The sequence below is a fragment of the Rhineura floridana genome, chromosome 10 (genome assembly GCF_030035675.1).
Source record: "Rhineura floridana isolate rRhiFlo1 chromosome 10, rRhiFlo1.hap2, whole genome shotgun sequence".
Taxonomy (NCBI): domain Eukaryota; kingdom Metazoa; phylum Chordata; class Lepidosauria; order Squamata; family Rhineuridae; genus Rhineura; species Rhineura floridana.
In genome coordinates, this window is record NC_084489.1 from 54,723,065 (window position 1) to 54,736,921 (window position 13,857).

Below are 13,857 nucleotides of genomic sequence, written 5' to 3' on the forward strand. Positions count from 1 at the left end.
GGAACATAGCTTTACTTTGAGGCAACACTACTGAGCACATAGCAAATGAACACAATAAGCAGCATATAAATAAAGTCGTAAGTTGTAAGAGGTCAGTTGAATACCTTTTTTATAACTTATTTTTAAAGAAAAATTATTTGATATGCTCCTGTGCATGTAAAAGATATCAGGTGGGTAGCTAGCTTCACCTAGCTGTTGAAGGCAAAAGAGCACTGTTGATTTTTTGCAGGTCCTTCCTGGTCTGTTCCTGTTCTTGCCTCAGTTCTCTTTTGCCTTCACCAAGTACGGTTGAGTCCTCTCTGTTTCTTTGGTTCAGGCCTGTATTTTTTTTCTTGTGTCTGTGTTTCCTTATTAATGTTTCTTGTTAACTTTTATTGTTGATTGTTAACTGTTCTTCCCAGTTTTAAAAAAAGTTTTATTTTTCCCCAAGTTCCGTGGCTTGCAGCCCCCCCTTCAATGCCCGCAGTTTTTATAGCCTCTCCTGGCCCAACCTACCCCACCAGCCTCGCAGCCTCTCAAGTCTTCAGAAGCAGTAGCGACAGCCACCTTTTTTATTAGGGCGACCTTCCTGCAGGCGGCAGTGGCACCCTGACCGTGCCGTGGCTTCACAGGCCTCCCTCCTGGGGCCGGCCTTTTCCTGCACTCCTGGCGAGGGGAGATGTGACGAGCAGCTGCCAATGGTCTCAGTGGCTATTAGCCTCGCCCTCCCTGCCAGCAACCAAGCACTAAGGCGGGCAGCCACCAACCGTGGGGACTGCATTTGGCCTCCCTCACCGAGCCAGCACTCTACCGCCCATTTCAGAGGGCCGCAGCGATATTTGCCTACCGTGGGGGTGGTCTCTGCCCTCTTGTGTCTTCACCAGGAGCAACCCATGAGGCCCTTTTGCCCTGTAAGCCCTGCAGCGCATTGCTCCCATGAGGAAAGAAACCAGCAAAAAGGAAAACCCTAGAAAAGGATGAAACCACTCCCACCCACCCCCCATTAGAAGCAGCATTGGAGCCTTTACCATGTCAGGTCCCAGGCCCTTCACATCTTTTGATGGCACAGTCAGGCAGTGATGGGCCTGCCCCTCTACCGTCGGGCACAAGGTGGCTGAGGCACAGGTTATGGCTGTTGAAGGCCGGGCGCTTGTTACCAGCAGAACGACCCGAACAAACAGGCTAGGCTACTATATGTCCCTGTGTGTGTCTTACCACAGGAAGTATCGGCTCCCTCACCCACTCAGGTACCACCTAGAGTGCAGGTGATGCAGGACCCCACTACAGGCCGCTCAGCTACAAACACATGTCCACCAGTGAACCGCGCATCTCCGGATCCTTATGCCACGGCCTAGGGCAGGCACCTTCAACCTCCGGAAGAGGTACCTCTCAACCCAGACAATGATTTAATGATCGTGGATGAAGAATGGAGTGGGGATTCGGAAACTGAAGAGATTGCAGCCACTAGGATATTTCAGGAATCGTACTTCCTCTTCCTCCTGTGCAAGGTGATGGAAGCCCTGACTTGTAACTTCTACAGAGGATCCTCCTGCCTCCTCAACATCTGGGGTTTCAATGGTGTGTCCAGATCTGAAACCCAAGTACAGAGTCCTGAAGCACCCTTCTCTACTTCCCAAAGTAATCAAGTCAGAGTTTGACATCCCATTGCAATTCAAGGTTGGTCTCAATAGCCAACAAATACTATACACTGGAGCAACACATCATGGACCAGCTGAAAGTCCTGCTGATAGACGCTCCCATTGTGAATTTGCTGAATCCATCTTTGAACCCAAAGGACTCGGATGCTCATCTTAAAAGACACCACAGAGTGCAAAATGGATCAGGGTCTCAGAAGGATCCATGAGGCTAGTACACTCTCAATCCAGGCAGCAGCAGCCTCCTCGGTGTTTGCTTGAGCCTCCTTTCTTTGGTTTGAGGATCTGCTGGACAGTCCGCAGCGGGTTGTGGCCCGAGTACACAAGCCTTTACTCGAGGTCTCTCAGGCAGTAACTTTCATGGCAGGTGCATCCATGGATGCTGTGCAGTTTGCAGCAAGATCACTGATGGCAGGCGTATTCACACGAAGGACCCTATGGCTGAGACATTAGAAGGCAGGCACTATGGCCTCAAATCTTGCCTCAGAACCATATGTAGGAGGCAAGTTATGTGGGGATGACGCCCTAGTTAATGTCTTGAAATCTAAGGAGAAGAAAGTCAATGCCATTCTCCAGGAAAAGGGATGACAGAAGGTCCTTTCGACGTTCATTCCACCCTTATCTGACATCACAGTCCTTTTGTGACTCCAGGATATCTGGAACAGCACAGGATGCCCGCTCCAGCTGCCCATTCTGGGGCAGACAGTGCAACCAACCTAAAGCACAACAGCATTTTCCCAACCGCTTGAGATTTGGTTCCCAGTTGCAGGGAAATAAGCATCAGTTCTCAGTCATAGATGCCTTGACATCCCAGTTGCCTCCAGGCAGGCTGTACGCCTTCCTACCACTGCTGATTATTCCCAGGGTAATTCACAAGATCTGAACCGAATGGGCAACAGTTCTAGTAGCTCCCTGGTGGCCAAGGATCCCTCCATAATGGATAATTATCGGCCAGTGTCCAATATCCCATTTTTGGGCAAGGTAATAGAGCGTGTGGTGGCCCTCCCAGCTCGAGGGATTCCTGGATGAAATGGAGTATCTAGATCCATTTCAGTCTGGTTTCAGGCCTGGTTATGGGATGGAGATGGCTTTAGTCGCCTTGGTGGACGACCTACGCAGAGAACTGGACAGGGGAGTGTGTCCCTCTTGGTTCTGCTGGACCTCTCAGCGGCTTTCGATACCATCGACCATGGTATCCTTCTGGGCTGCCTTGCTGGGATAGCACTTGGGGGCACTGTTTTACAGTGGCTCCATTCCTTCCTGGAGGGACGAACCCAGAAAGTGGTGCTGGGAGATTCCTGTTCGACTCCTTGGCTGTTGGCCTGTGGGGTCCCTCAGGGCTCAGTTTTGTCCCCCATGCTATTTAACATCTACATGAAACCGCTGGGAGAGGTTGTCTGGGGGTTTGGGGTTCGGTGCCATCAGTATGCTGATGACACCCAACTCTACTCCTTTCCACCTAACTCCAAGGAAGCTGTCTTGGTTTTAAACCGGTGTCTGTCATCAGTGGTGGACTGGATAAGGGCGAACAAATTGAAGTTTAATCCAGACAAGACAGAGGTGCTCCTGGTCAGTCGAAAGGCAAATCAGGGAATAGGGATTCAGCCTGTTCTGGATGGGGTTACACTCCCCCTGAAGACGCAGGTTCGCAGTTTGGGTGTGCTCCTGGACTCAGCTTTAAATTTGGAGGCCCAGGTTTCAGCAGTGGCTAGGAGTGCTTTTGCACAATTAAGATTAGTGCGCCAACTGCGCCCGTTCCTTGAGCCGTCTGATCTGGCCACGGTGACACATGCCTTAGTTACATCCCGTTTAGATTACTGTAATGCGCTCTACGTGCGGCTGCCTCTGAAGACTGTTCGGAAACTTCAGTTGGTGCAAAGTGCAGCAGCCAGAATGTTAACTGGGGCTGGTTACAGGGACCATACAACTCCCATGTTACAAAAGCTCCACTGGTTGCCGCTCTGTTTCCGGACACAATTCAAAGTGCTGGTGATGACATATAAAGCCCTATATGGCTTAGGTCCAGGCTATCTGTCAGACCGTATCTCCCTATATGAGCCTGCCTGGGCCCTGAGATCCTCAGGAGAGGCCCTTCTCTCAATACCTACGTCCTCACAAGCACGACTAGTGGGGACGCGAGATAGGGCCTTTTTGGTGGCTGCCCCGAGGCTTTGGAACTCCCTTCCTAGGGAAGCAAGAATGGCCACCTCCTTGCAGTCCTTCCGTCAGAAAGCAAAGACTTTTTTATTTCAACAAGCCTTTGGAATTGAAAGCTGTTAAGGACAGGACTTGAAAGGTGCTGCATTGCTATTGTCTAATTGTATTATTTTAAACTGAGTTTGAATTATTTTAACTGTATGTATGAATGGTTTTAATACTGTAAATAGTTTAATTCAATTTTAATCTAGACTTTTGTATGTTTTTAATTATATGTGTGCTTTTATCTGGAAGCTGCCGTGAGTTCCAGTTTTGGGAAAAGGGCAGGGTAAAAATAATGATAATAAATAAATAAGGAAACCTTGGTTCCTGGATATCCTTGACCTATTGGTGGAACCCACATGACAAATTCCTCTAAGGGAGGACCTTTCTCAAGGACAGCTTCATCCAGACCCGGGGTGGTTGGTACTTCATGTTTGGAGTTTGAGCTGAAGTGACTCTTGAAGGGAGGCATCCCCCCCAAGTACTGGAAACCATGATGGCTTCTAGACACCCCTCCACAGTCAATATATGAGGGCACATGGAAGACCACCTGAGCCTAGTCACAGAAGGAATTCTTCCACGAAAAGTGGGTATCAACGAGATACTATCCTACCTTCAGGATGGCTTATCATTGGGCCCCAGACCAAACACCCTGAGGCGCCAGGCTTCGTCATTATTGTCGATACTCTCCAGATTTCCAGACAACCCTCTCTGTTCTCATTCCTTTATAAAACGTTTTCTTAGGGGGCAACAATATCAGCGCCACCTACAGTTTATGGCTACCCGACCTGGGACCTGCACAAAGTGTTAACGGCCCTTCAAAAACCTCTGTTTGAACCTTTCTCTCCTATCCTTTAAGGTCTTATTTAAGGCCCATAGAGTGTCTGAGCTGAATGCCCTGTCTGGACATAAGAGTTTTTGTGTCTTCCATAAGGATAGAGTAGTCCTTCATACAGTCCCTTTTGTCCTAAAGTTCTGTCTACCTTCCATTGCCAACAGGAACTGGTACTGCCATCCTTCTGTCCTAATCCAGTTCACCCCACAGAGAAGGCTTGGCACTCACTTAATGGGAGGAGGGCCCTTAAAGTGTATATTTCTAAGACAGTCAATTCGGAAAATGAACAATTCGTTTGTATCCTTTCACCCAGCATCTCTGGGAAATAAGGTTTCCACTTCTATGCTAGCTAGGTGGATCAAAGCATGCATTTCCTTGGCTGATGCCTCACCAAGACTGGCCCAGCCAGCTGGCATAGTGGCTCACTCCACAAGAGCGGCGGCCACATCAGCGGCATTTTCTCACAATGCCCCTCTGATAGAGTTTTGTAGGGCAGCTACATGGGCCACTCCTAACACTTTCATTAAACATTACAAGATAGACACATACGCATTGGCTGAGGCAGCATTTGGGGGGGGGGAGTGCTATAGCACGTCCTCTCAGATCGCTAGGTTTTTCAGCCTAGCGATATTCCCACCCTACATGGGTTAGCTTTGGTATGTCCCACCTGATAACATCTTTTACATGCACAGGAGAAGAGACATTTGGTCTTCTCTGTGCATGTCAAAAGATATCAGGGCCACTCCCTAGGAGGGCTGGGCTGCCATTAGGATCAGAAATAGGCCTTTAGCAGAGTGAAGAACTAGCCCACATATTAGGGCTGCTCCCCAGCAACTCTGTAATTGGCTACCCTTTACAGCAGGCATTACAGGAGCCTTCAATGCACTGTACAATTACACATAACAGAGCACCAGAAGTGGGGGACCTCTACGTCTGAAAGAGATTGTGGTGCAGCAAGATGCCATTCTGAGGAATAAAAGGCAGTGGGTTATTGAGTGTAGGACCCTTAAAAACACCCAAGAGTTGTGTATGATAAAAGGTTGATTACTAAAAAACCCATCCTTTCGGATTTTAAATGGGTATCTGGTACCACCCATTCTGGCACGTCCTAGTAACTGCACGAAAAGTTTTTTTTAATTAAAAACACGTTGGACAACGTTCATAGCATACTTTCAGCTGTGCCTGATAATATTGTGTGGAATTGCCGGCAACCCTTGTACCAAGAATTACTGTGTAAATACTCTCTTATTAAGTTTGTGGAAGGCTTCCCTGAGAAATTTGATGATGACATTTACTGCTTACTAATAAAACAAATTATTTTATTATTGCTGATTTGATTAATTCTGCATCACAGAATCAAGAAGTGGAAAAAGCTTTTGCACAATATGTACATCAAAAGAAACAGTATTTTTTTTCATCACACAATCTTTTCTGCAAGGGGAAAAGCAACTGCACCATTAGCCTAAATGCAAAATATATGGTTCTCTTTAAGAATCCCAGAGATAAATTACAGGTTGCAACTTTACCTCGGCAGATGTACCCCAGAATTGCTCAGTTCTTCGTGGAGGCTTTTGCAGACTACACAAAAACCTTATGGTTACTTGGTTGTAGATTTAAATGCCTCCACACCTGAATCTTACAGGTTGAGAGTGGGCATTTTCCCTCCAGACTGGCCTGTGGTATACACTGAAAAAGGCCATGCATGGTAATGTTAGGTCCAAACCCAACACGCAAGCTGTCACTGTCTCCTCAGCTCACATACACCCGGGAAGGTGCGGAGTTGAGTGCAATTACCCACTACCAGAGGCTAGGAATAAACACACCACACAATATTTACCTTTGCAAAGGGGACCCAATACCTTCAAGCAAGATGCCTTTCAGAAGTGGGAACCCCATTTATTTGAGAAGACAAAGATTATATAGTTTCTTTCAGATAGCAAAAACGGGATCATACGTCACAAAATAGCATAAAATATTACCGGTCATAGTAACATCTAAGAAACAGAATTGGGGTACTTGAGATAAGAACGAACAGGAACATTCAATCTTTACTAGACACAGTAACACTATAGATATGGAAAGAGGGGTGCTTTAGAATAACAAAGTCAGGCACATTTTGGTTCCTGCAAGAGGGGATCACACAGATATGCAACCTTGAGATAAGTGCTTCCAGACTTTAGCAAAACAAAGGCAGAGAGTGTGGGAGGAGGAACAGTTTCAAGTAAGATCCATTTTACATTTGCAAGAAGATACGTGTCAAGGCCTACAAGCACATAAATTAGATAAAGGAATGTCTTTGTACTATATGATGGCAACTTTATATGGGCCATTCAAACACTATGCATAAAGATATATGGTCAGGAAGCACAATCCAGCTTGAATAGGCTTTTATTCACATAGCCACTGGAAAGTTGAAAGTAGGTCACCAGGAAATAAACCGATATTTAATTTATATCAAACGCATATTATTTCCAGATCTAACAGTAACAAAAGGCAGTGACTTAAATCACTTTGCATTCTGTTGAGCCTGCCACTCCTGCCAAGCAATATGTCCAGCTGCGTAAAGAAACCTCCCCCTCTTAAAGCTTCCTATTAAGGCCCCTCCACAACAGAGGAAAGCTACACTTTAAAAGACCACATACCTCTGTCTCCCCATCAGGTGCATTTATTAAGAAAAAAAACGTAAAAAAGAAAAAAGTCTGAGCAACAAGAGTGTCTCACTAAGAAGGACAAAACATTTGGTGAAACAGTCTGGGGGGGTTTCTTGCACTGTTACTAAGCTTTTTCCATCCCGCTGATAACTGGACTTTTAACTAATCAGATGGAGTATGCTGAAAAGATTTATTTGGGTCCCAGCCATCAACTAGAGCAAGTAAAGGGAGCCCATCCTAAGGGGGAAAACAAGTGCCACAATCTATTCATTTGATAATGAAATGTAGGGGGTACTTCACAGGACTGATTGAACAGAATATGAAAAAGCCAAGTGTTTGTTTATTACATTTGTATACCGCCCCATAGCCGAAGTTCTCTGGGCGGTTTACAAGTGTTACGATGCTCTGCTTCAAAGATATCTAATCCACATAAGGCAGAGGGAAGCAGACAAAAACTCAATCTGTTTCTACCTCACCCATAGCAGACCTCTGCAGAAGCCTCTTAAATTCTGATACAATTGTCCAAGATGTACTGGACAGTCTGCCTAATCAATATAAGAATAACGCAAGGGTGCTGTTAAACAAAATGATGCACAACAAGAGTGTTTCTTCATGGGATGACAAAGGAGCATTTGTGTACAAGGGAAATGCTATAACTGGTTCCAATATGCTGGACTTGGTCAAGGGAATCACAGACTCATGCCATCCTGATCAGTGCCTAGAACTCACTGCAACACCAGAAAATGGTCCAGCACCCTGTTGGAACTGCGGCATCATTAACTGCAATCCTGCCATGCCACCTGGAACAGAAAAGCAAGATTAAATATGGACTTTCAACATTACAGTTTGGAGCAAACCTAATAAGATAGAATATTTATGTAAGAACCAGTCAACTACAGCTAGAATCCAAAGAGGCAAGGCCCAGGTCCCTGAGCCCGAGCTCCTGCAGCCGCCCCCAACATAAACCATCACCAACAACAACAGCAGAAGCCCGGGGAGCAGCAGCTGAGAGAGCCCAAGGACATGGAGAGGAAGACAACATTGAAACAGCAAACAGCTTTGCTGTAACAAATGCCTGTCACCCTTCTGCCTCTTGGGAGCTGCCGCCCCCGCTAACACTACCTCCTCTTTCTTGTGCCAATAATGATAATGTTATTTGTTAATTTTATTTGTTTTTATAATGTTATTTGTTATTTAATTTAATTTTTGTAAATTGCATTGGTTTTATTGCATTTTTATTGTATTTTTATACCTGTTTATTTTTCTTTGTAAGCTGCCTTGAGGGCCTTTGGCTGAAAGGCGGGGTATAAATAAAATTTAATAATAATAATAATCAGCAGCAGCAGCACCCCTAAAACCTGGGATGTTTTTATGACAGCCCTAGCTGAACTAAATATGCCTACATCTGTAGTGGGCAATGCAGCCATCAGAGAAGCTTTAGATAATCCAAAGAACCCCACCAGGGATCACTCACCCACTCTGTTATCTAAGAAACAAAGACAAGCTAACTTGACTCCTGCCTGGCTCAGCTTATGATGTCTCTCCTTTGGATGTGTATATTAATAAATAAAAGGGGCTTAAGCTTATGTGCTGACTCTGTCTCATTGTTTTACAGATAAAGTGAAACAACTATAGATAAAAACACAATTTTAAAGCCCTAGAGGGTGCTTTATTGGGAAACCCATTTATGAAAATCATTGCAGGATACACAACCCTGGGTGGTTTGAAACATGTTTGTGGCAAGCCTGGACATGATCTTGCTTTTTAAATTGTTCAACCATCTGGTCATTTCTCTCTAAATCAAAAGAATACAGTGCTTGAACCTGTTTAAACATTAGACCCTTACAGCGCTGGTGCAAAAACAAACAAACAAACAAACAGTGCTAGCCACACACCACAGAGTCTGTAGCCTGTAGTCTGTTTGGGTTGAAAGGCAATCTCGCAGGCATTTTTTCTTAGAAAATTAATTATGCTTTTTGGGAACCAAAGATGGTCTGGAGGGTGTCCATAGGTATAAAAAACGTCCCACTCTTGTCTTCTGTCAAACAGATGACCAGCCAGTGTTTTCCCGGGAGGTTGGGGGGGTGTATTGATCACCAACCCTAGAGGCCTTTGTAGTAATCTCTCTCTGGGGAGTATGTCACATGGAAATACTCCATAAAACATCTTTTGAGTGTAGGGGTTTGAAGACAGGATGTGGGTTAACTGCACACTATCCAGTCATACAACACATTTCTTCTGTGGTTTATCATATTGGCAGTGGTTGGCAGAGCTCTAGCAAAACGTAGTTCTGCCCTCAGGTTTCCTGTTTTTATCAAAGAATAATTATTAGCACATTCTTGGTCTGGCGACAGGTCAAACGCAAAAACAGTGTAGCCTCTTGCAAACTCCACAGTTGATTAAAAGAGTTCTGTCTTTCATATGTTTGCCAGCTGTCTGTACCAAACTTATATATTCTCCAACAAAGTTTTCTGTTTCAAATTCAGGTTGAAGAGGTTTTGTGGGTATTTGAAAACAATCAACATATAAAGATACAAAATTGATATTGTAGTGTTTAAAGTTAAATGGATTTTTATTTTATGTCCCACTGAAGGCATCATTATCAACCAGTCCTACAACTACCTGCTTGGGTAGTTAGCCTAAAAACAAGTTCTCTTGGTTGCTGACACAGCTTCCTCATTACTGCCATTTTTAAAGCAGCAGGGCTGTCCTGGGGGGCAAAAGTGTAGCTTCACAATCACCTTTCCAAAGTGAAATGGCACATTTTTGTTCTGATCAGTCTTTATCTAGACATTAATAGTGTCAATATGATGCTTACTCACAGCAGTGTAGCGTGGCTTGTCATAAGCAATGTTGACACACTCATTGTTCTGACCACGCACAGGAACACAGTGCAATAAGGGTATGTAGAAGTCCCCCACTATCTGATGCTCTACTATGTCTGTGTAAATGTACAGTGTATTGAAGTCTCCTGTAATGTCTGCTGTAAAGGGCAGCCTATGTACAGAGTTGTTGGGGAGCAGACCTAATATGTGGGCTAGGCTTCACTCACTTGAAATATGTAAGCGTTGTCTGATTTAAGTCTAACCCTTCTAGTCACTTGGTCATAGTGCAGGACCACATCAGAATGCTCCCTGTTCTGGTCTAGTATAATGCTGTTCATGTTTTCCAGCAGTTCAGGAATGCTTAATAGCTACGTCACAGATGGTAGGACCACACTTTTTCTCCATTAGCAATTTCAAATTGTGCATCAGATGTTAGATTGTTCCAGCTGCGTGGGTACTTATCTCAAATGACCCTACTTCACATGATCCTGGCAGATCCAGGGGACTTGCTAAGCAGATAGTAAAGGCTGAACTAGTGTTATATGGAAAAACAGCTATACAGGCATTGTTATGCAGGGTTAAGTAAAACCCACTATCACCCATTCTTTTATGCAGGTTCACAAAGATCAGAAGCAAGTACCCAACTGTTGAACTTACTGGGCCAACCTAACCATTTCACTAAATGATACTTTCTCCTACTCTTGCCTTTTGTAGCTAGCATTTTCTCAATCCTGTACACTTTGTCTCCCCTCTGAGTAACCTCCTGTAATTCTTCAGGATAAAAGGTACCAGCAACTGCCTCCCCTGCATAATCTTTTAACAGGCATACAGGGCTTTGTGCTCTATTTATTGCCTGATCCACTATAAACATCTCTTTTTGTGAAAGTTTGTTCATAGCCCTTAACAAACTTCCCTTTGCTTTTAGAAATTCTCACATGGTCCCCTTTTTTGAAGAGCTGAAGTTTCTCTCTTTTTGTAAGAGTCTCCATAAACTGTTTTCCAAACAGTTTCTCAGGGCATTAGAATGATTAACATTGATATGCCTGGCTTGAATAGTTCTGTGAAAGCTGCGGTTATAACTTTTTAAGAACTGTGGCAGTACATCAGTATAGCTGAAGGTGTTGCTAGCTGTAAAATATCTCCACAATTTTGTTTTTAAAGTTCTATTAAATCGCTCCACAATACCTGCTTTGACTTTATTATTGGTGACAAAGTGATGAACACCATGTTGTTTTAGCATGCTGCTCACATAGTTGTTTAGAAACTCTTTGCCATGGTCTGTTTGGAGCTTTCTGGGCTTTCTTCCACTCTGTCCGATTATAGCATTAAAAGCTGTGGATGCTTCTCTGCCCATCTTGTTTTTTAAAGGCAGGGCCCATGCATACTTAGACAGGATATCTATCACAGTAGAATTAATTTGTAGTTCTTGTTGTACTTAGAAAATTGCTGCATATCTACTAAATCAGCTTGCCACTGGGCACCAACTTGTTTCTTTTAAAATGGATTCTGGTTGGCCTATGTATGTAAGCATCTTGGTCTGAAAGCCATGTAGTAACTTGCTTCCTAGTAAGTGTTTTAACTTTCTTTTGCCTCCTGAAATAGAGGTTTCACTCCCTCAAAACTCCCAACATCCCCAGGTGTGTAATACATATATTTTAGCATTTCTTCATGCTCTGCCATCTTGATGCTCAATACAGGTATGAACACACAGGGGTAAAAAAACCCATCTTTATTGGCAAAAACTCTCAAGATTCAGGCATGGGGCAAATGCAGGAAACACAGGAAGTATTAACAGAATGCAGTCTCTCAATGTGCAGATTCTCAAAATCGCCACTCAACACATCCTCCTGTGAAAAGGTATAAAACAAAGAGACACTTTAGTAATGAGATTGTACCATAATGGGAAAACAGCACATTATTAAAAACACAGATCAGACACAAAACTCTTACCTGTGCACTCTCATGCTCCATGTCTTCATTTAAATCTTCATTTTCTTCACACACCTTTTTCTCCAATGGTTTCAAAAGTACACTTCCATCCATGGCTTCAGCAGGTTCTGTAAGTTCTTCTTCCTTTAGGATCAAGGTCTTCAGATCACGCTCTGTATTGGACCAGGGTTCACTAGAGTTTGCCAGGAATGTGATTTCAGGGTCTGGATCTTGTCTGGCTGTAAACACTGCTACAGGTAAGCTCGGCATTGCATCAATATACATGCATTCTTCCTTTATGGGACTAATTTCCATGCCTGTTTGGGGGTATGATAAACTCCTAGGAATTATCCACCTCTTCCCTACCCTTCTGGAGGGAATGTTGAAAGTTGCTGGGGGATAGGAAAAGCCCATTGGCTTCAATGCTGCTCTTGATGCCTTCATAACTGCTCCTCAGTGCTTGTCTGGGCATGTAGAATAGATCCCCCTATTTATAATCTTCCAGCTCTCCTGATTGGCTGACCCAGTCGGGGGTGGAGGTCTTCTGATTGGCCAGCGGTAGGGTAACATGTCTGTAAAGGGGTCACATGGCCCTGTTGGGCCAATCCAGAGAGAGGGTGGGAATGGACCCCTTCAGGGTCCATTTTCAGCATGCTATTTTGACATATGGACTAAAACTTCTTCCTATTGTACCATGTCATGTTCATAGAGGGGTCACATGCCCTCTTTGGGCCAATGTAAGGATAAGGTGGGAAACAGACCCCTTCAGGGTCCATTTCCAACACCTCATTTTGCTGTAGGGACTAAAACCTCTCATAGAGGGATCACATGATACTCTTCGGCAAATCACGGGAGGGCAGAAATGGTTCCCTAATAGGGTTCATATCTAGTGATGTCATAGCCGGCCATTTGCAATACATGTCCTATCCAGCCATGGGCAAAATACGCCACTTCCAGCCATTGCAATACACATCACTTCTGGTCACATGATCGAGCACATGGCATTTGATTTGACTGCTGGTGATGTCACTGCCAGTCGTGTGTTTGTTTTGATGATGTCATCAAGCACATGGTGGTCACATGACCACATTTTGACAGCAAGTAGGGCTGCCCTACTACTTCTGTCAAAAGGGATTTGGACTTTGGAGGAGGTAACCCAGGATAAGTCCCTATGTCCTTATCACCATGTAAGAAAAAATGACGCACATCATTCTGCATGATGCCAAGGCAAGGAAAAGCTACAGTTGAGAATTCCAATATGTACTTTGTGTATGTAATAATTCTTGTATGTGCCCCCTAGCTTTGTACACATATGCATGGATCCTTGTACGGGCAGCATCAGGGCCTCCACCACACCTGCACCAGGCTCCAAAAACCCTCTGGGTGGCTCTGTGAAGCTGACCATGGGAGAGGCAAGGGCACTCCTCGCCCAGGGTGGTATTTATCCTAGAGCTTGCAGCCCACCTATGAAATTATTCATCTTTCTCCTCAAAATCTGATAGAACCCCAACATTTTATAGATAAGACATTGGTAAAAAATATGTGCTAGTAGCATATTATGGAGATTTAAAACATTAAACTAAACCTGACTGTCTAGCTGAATGTTACATAAAAATGCAATTTTGGCATCTTAACATGCCTGTCTTAAAAGAATGGTATCCAATTCTTTGGAAGCAGAACTCTTCACACAATGGGACTTCTTTTCTTCCCCCATGGCCCCCCAAAATCTGTTCCAGAGAATTCCCCAACCCTCCAGAGCAGATTTTGAAGGTGCAGGAGGAGGG